The sequence below is a fragment of the Entelurus aequoreus genome, linkage group LG07 (assembly GCF_033978785.1).
Source record: "Entelurus aequoreus isolate RoL-2023_Sb linkage group LG07, RoL_Eaeq_v1.1, whole genome shotgun sequence".
NCBI classification, from domain to species: Eukaryota; Metazoa; Chordata; class Actinopteri; order Syngnathiformes; family Syngnathidae; genus Entelurus; species Entelurus aequoreus.
The window spans coordinates 13,891,536-13,897,791 of record NC_084737.1 but is presented as its reverse complement, the minus strand read 5'-3'; the positions used below and the strand labels follow the sequence as shown (position 1 = coordinate 13,897,791).

Below are 6,256 nucleotides of genomic sequence, written 5' to 3'. Positions count from 1 at the left end.
TTCAACTTGTTAAAATAGTGTTTCCAAATTCACTGTGTAAAAATTCAGTGTGGATATGTTCGTTGCTTCAAAACTACCGGAAGTGGGTCTGGAGTATTTCTATTTTACAGTCGTTTTTTTCCATACAAAATTTTCATACAGAATTTTTCAGCACCAATTTTTATACAATTTTTTTTTTACAAACTACATTTTTTTACAGTTAATTTTTCTGCACGGAAATTCTTTTCAGACAATTTTTCTGCACGGAAATTTTTTTACAGTGATTTTTTTAGACACTTATTTACACTGAATTTTTATACACTGAATTTTAAAACACTGAATTTCAACAAACTTTAACCTTAGTGAATATTTCTATTTTACAGTCATTTTTTTCATACAAAATGTTCATACTGAATTTTTATACACTAATTTTTTTACAGCGAACTTTTCTGCACTGACATTTTTTTACATTGATTTTTTTTAGACACTATTTTACACTGAATTTTTATACACTGAATTTCAACAAACTTTAACTTTAGTGAATATTTTTATTTTACAGTCATTTTTTTCCATACATAATTTTCATGCTGAATTTTTCTGCACTACCGGTAATTTTTATACACAAATGTTTTTAAAAACCAAAAAAATTTTACACCGAATTTTTCTGCATGGAAATTTTTTTACAGTGATTTTTTTTAGACACTATTTTACACTGAATTTTAAAACACTGAATTTCAACAAACTTTGACTTTAGTGAATATTTCTATTTTACAGTCATTTTTTCCATACAAAATTTTCATACTGAATTTTTTTGCACTTATTTTTATACCCTGAATTTTTTACAAACAAAATTTTTTTACACTGAATTTTTCTGCACGGAAAGTCTTCACAGCGAATTGTTCTGCATGGAAATTTTTTTACAGTGATTTTTTTTAGACGCTATTTTACACTGAATTTTAAAACTGAATTTCAACAAACTAACTTTCTATTTACCAGCCATTTTTTCCATACAACATTTTCATTTTAAATTTTTATGCACTCAATTTTTCTATACAGGATTTTTTACAGACCTTTTTTTACACTTATTTTTTCTGCATGGAAATTCTTTACAGCAAATTTTTCTGGACAGAAATTCTTTACAGTGAATTTTTCTGCACGTAATTTTTTACACTGTATTTTTTATACACTGAATTTTAAAACACCGAATTTCAACAAACTTCAACTTTCAACAAATTTTTAAACATACATTTTTTTATTTAGTGAAATTAAAATTGTCCGCATAATTTGATACAAAACATTTAGTTCACAAAATTTAAACACACCAAAAAAAAGTAGTTGCATAAATTCAGGGCCCCAAAAAAGCTTTCATAATAAAGACACAAATTAACCTCATTAAATTAATCATGAATCATGATGATTTTTCATGTTAAATTATGATCAGATGTCCACAGGGGAGCAGAATTGGTGCAAAAAGACATTCCTGTTGAGCAGTTAAGGTGTTCAGCGTCGCCATGGTAATGCCACGCCCACATAAGGAGTGACCAGGGGGTGTGGCTTAACGCCGGCGTCCTGTTTCACACACACACGCACACACTCGCTAGAGCAGTGTTAGTATGTGCATAATGAAAGTCCACGCTGGCTGCAGCAGGCTGTGCATTTTCTAGTTGTTGGAAGAATGTTTTCTTTTAATTTAATCTTTTGTCATTTGACTCTTTTCTAATGTGTGGAGGATTAGCTTGGACGTGACGCAGCCAGGTAAGTCAGTGCTCACCTTGCTTCCGTCTACCAAAAAAACCCGGTTAGTTGCTCAACATTATTTTTTTAATGTAGACTAGTGTAATTAATTTATAATAGTGTAATTAAAATGTTTTATTATAGAAGTTTCCCGGCCTTTTGTCATTTATTCACGAGAGCTAGCTAAACTTTACGCAAAGTTAGCTTCAACTTGTGCCTTCTTTTAATTCAACTAAACAGCAACATAACACCTTTAAATGGTAACTGACGACACTGGGATGAGTTATTAATATTATACAACACTATTTTTTGGGGCCTTTTTTACACCGTTAATACCAGAGTTGTTATTAGCTGCCAACAACGCCCCCCGCGGCTGATTGATGAACTTCCAGACGTAAATCTGATGATTCATAATCGATTGCTCAACAATTAGTGTTTGGTGGAATGCATTACGATTTATTTTCAGTTTATTAGCAGGGACATGATTATTTTTATTTATTTTTTTCCCCTATTTTTTTATATAGCCCTAAATCACAAGTGTCTCAAAGGGCTGCACAAGCCACAACGACATCCTCGGCTGAAAGACTGAATGGATGACATGTTGATGGTGAATATTTGAGATTTTTACAGTGGATGCAACTATAGATGGCCGATAATATCGGCCTGCCGATATTATCGGCCGATAAATGCTTTAAAATGTAATATCGGAAATTATCTGTATCGTTTTTTTTATTATCGGTATCGTTTTTTTAAATAATTTATTTAATTTTTTATTAAATCAACACTTACAATTAGTGCACCAACCCAAAAAACCTCCCTCCCCCATTCACACTCATTCACACAAAAGGGTTGTTTCTTTCTGTTATTAATATTCTGGTTCCTACATTATATATCAATATATATCAATACAGTCTGCAAGGGATACAGTCCGTAAGCACACATGATTGTGCGTGCTGCTGGTCCACTAATAGTACTAACCTTTAACAGTTAATTTTACTGATTTTCATTAATTACTACTTTCTATGTAACTGTTTTTATTTTGTTTTACTTTTTTTTATTCAAGAAAATGTTTTTTATTTATTTATCTTATTTTATTTTATACATTTTTAAAAAAAGGACCTTATCTTCACCATACCTGGTTGTCCAAATTAGGCATAATAATGTGTTAATTCCACGACTGTATATATCGGTATCCGTTGATATCGGTATCGGTTGATATTGGTATCGGCAATTAAAGAGTTGGACAATATCGGAATATCGGATATCTGCAAAAAGCCATTATCGGACATCCCCAGTGTCAACATATCTTTTTCTTGGTATATATCAGGGCTAGGCCGATAAAACGATATTAATATACATCACGATAGACACGTAATCAATATTTTTTTTTAAATGCGTTCGATAAACCGTTTGATGTATTTTTTTGGGGGTCAAAAGAATCAGGAAGTTACGAAACAAGGTTGGTTGCATGAACAAAGGCACTTCTGGTAACGGAGCAAAACAGGAAGTGACACGCTAAACAGCCAATCAGGTAACAGTATTAACTAACAAGTTTGGTTGTGCCATCTTGTTGTCTCGCGGTTGATTCTTTGCATGGAGTGAGACAAGAAAGTAAAAATGAGAGCTGCACAGAGCAAAGAAATTGTGGATAAAACGGAAAAAGTCACCTTCACAGTATGGCAGGTTTTTTTGTTTAAAATTAACTGTATTCCTTCGCCGCGCTCACCTCTTTTCTTTTCAACCCTCGTCCGATCCCTATTCGGGTTTACAGAAACAATAGGTAGGAACTATAGTATATAATATATATACCATATTTTCCGGACCATATAAGGCGCACTGCTGATGAATGGTCTATTTTCAATCTTTTTTAATATATAAGGCGTTCCGGATTATAAGGCGCATTAAAGGAGTCATATATATTTTAATTTTTTTCTAAATGTAAAAGACTTCCTTGTGGTCTACATAACATGTAATGGTGGTTCTTTGGTCAAAATGTTGCATAGATGATGTTTTGCAGACCATCTTCAAGCTGCTTTCTGACAGTCGCTTCAGGATGCGCCGTTTTGTGGGCGGTCTTATTTACGTGGCTCACCTTTGACAGCGTCTTCTCCCCGTCATCTTTGTTGTAGCGGTGTAGCGTGCAAGGACGAGAGTGGAAGAAGTGTCAAAAGATGGAGCTAACTGTTTTAATGACATTCAGACTTTACTTCAATCAATAATAGAGCAGCATCTCCTCATCCGCCAGAAATGTGTCCCGTGAAAAACCGTCCGACCGGAACTCTCTAATAACTAAAGTTCCTTGGGTGAATAATATAAACTCACTACACCGGTATGTTTTAGCGCTTTTATGGCGAGTTTACTGACAGATATAAGTAAGAACTTTACACTACTTTATATTAGAAATGGCATATATGTCCCATAACAAGAAGATTATCGACTACGGTTTCAGCACAGACTACAAAGGCGGAGGCGCGCAATTTTTCAGGATTTATGCAGATCAGCAGGTACGTAGGTAGGTAAGAAAAGTTACTTTTGCATAATGTTGCGAAACAAAACGCCAGATAATATGTCTTAGCTTATACACACACCATAATAATACTCGTATGTTCAAGCACAGTACAATCCATCAAGCAGTGCGGCTTTATAGCTTACCAAAGTCGTACTAAAAAACATTTTGATAGATTTTTGAGCGCCGTTTGTAAAGTTCTCTATTTTCAATGGAACATATAAAATTATGGTGTTGTTTACTTGAGTCATGTTGCCGTCTACACGTATCTCTTATGTGTGACTGCCATCATATTGCAGTCTACACGTATCTCTTACGTTTGACTGTCATCTACTGGTCACACTTATAATTTCACCATGTACCAAATAAAATAGCTTCTAGGTCGGTAAGCAAAATCTGAATTATTCCGTACATTGGGCGCACCAGGTTATAAGGCACACTGTCAAGTTTTGAGGGAAAAAAAAGGATTCTAAGTGCGCCTTATAGTCCAGAAAATATGGTGTGTGTGTATATATATATATATATATATATATATATATATATATATATATATATATATATATATATATATATACACACCTTGTTTTAATTGCATATATTATTTTGCCCTCCATGAATGTTGAATTTTAGTCTGACAGATAGGTAAACAGTCCTTCAAATTAGAGATGAAAAAACTTCCAACTTGAGGTTGTTTATTGATAGTCTCCACAATGAAGTTACAGGAACTGTAAGCACACAGAGGAAAGTACATTAACAAATAAACATGAAGTGCACATGCAAAAGCAATGCAACCATATTGAATAAAGACTGGCACTTATGCCGCTAGCTGGATGCTAACATACAACGGACAAATCTATTGACAGGCTAATGAAGATTAGCATGGCAAACGTTGAACAAATGAGATTTTAACGGAACAAAATTGACATGAAACAGCAAATGCGTTTATACTTACAGACACATTGTCACCAAACTCTGTGGAAATTAATATTGATGCTAACTTTGTACTACTGGGCCAGTGCTCGCTAATTTACAAATGAACTACAACGCCTCCTGTGGCCATTCATGGAATTCACCTGACGGTATGTGATCGATCAGATACCTTTGGTAGATAAATGTTCGCTCGTTTAACGTCATTACAACACGAGCAACGCCACATTCTGTTATTAGCTGACTACAAAGAAGCTCATTTATTTACAGTGCTTTATTAAAAAATGATCAACAAGTCCTTACATGAAGACATGCAATTTAAAATATGATTCTAGTGTACACTATAATGTTGTAATTCATTTTGTTTGGACTCAAGTTAGCTTACAGAATTGCAATTTTGTTTTGTTTACCGTTTGCAGTAAATAAAGTAAGGTAAGTACGCAAAGGCATGCAATTTACATTTATGCATCCGCAAAACCATTAAACAGGTCGAATTACATAAAGTGAATTTTCTCGCCCTGACAGCCAAGCAGACACACAACAAGTACACACTTGTGAAAACTATGTGGAATTAACTCATACTACTCCTCATGCTAAATGTCAAACGTGTTCTTTACGAGCACAATAACATGAGAAGATGATGGGAATGTGCTGCCTTGTTACTTTTATTACCGCTTTCAAACACTGCAAGAGTGTGTGTGCGTCTGTGTGTGTGTGTGTGTGTGTCATGACCTGTGTAAAGGCTCTCTAATGGGCGAGCAGCACCAAAGCACCTGCAGTCTGAATGGGCTGTGAACTATTTCCCACGGGAAAAGGATGATAAATGTCATGATGGTGATTTGTTTGCAGTTAAAAACATTTTTTAGACACGGCTTTTTATTATGATTATTATGATTATTGACAACATAACCATATTTCTACTGAGCAGCAAGGACAGACGTGTGGCACTTTTGTTTTTGGCGACTTTCATACCGAATTATCCATTATTCACATGCATGACGGGTATTTTATAACAACATGAATAATACCAATATGAATTATGAATGAATTAAAGCAGGCCTGGGCAATTATTTTGACTCGGGGGGCCAAATTTAGTGTCCGGGGGCCGGT

General features: G+C 34.3%; 1 protein-coding gene across 1 annotated transcript in view; it reads left to right on the top strand.

Annotated features, from left to right (window-relative positions):
* The first annotated feature begins 1,552 nt into the window (after positions 1-1,552).
* Positions 1,553-6,256, top strand: part of LOC133653398 (collagen alpha-1(XX) chain) — a 91,233-nt gene continuing 86,529 nt past the window's right edge. Inside the window, exon 1 of the mRNA XM_062052614.1 lies at positions 1,553-1,734. The gene's annotated coding sequence lies outside the window, so the exon portion shown is untranslated. The remainder of the gene's footprint in view (positions 1,735-6,256) is intronic.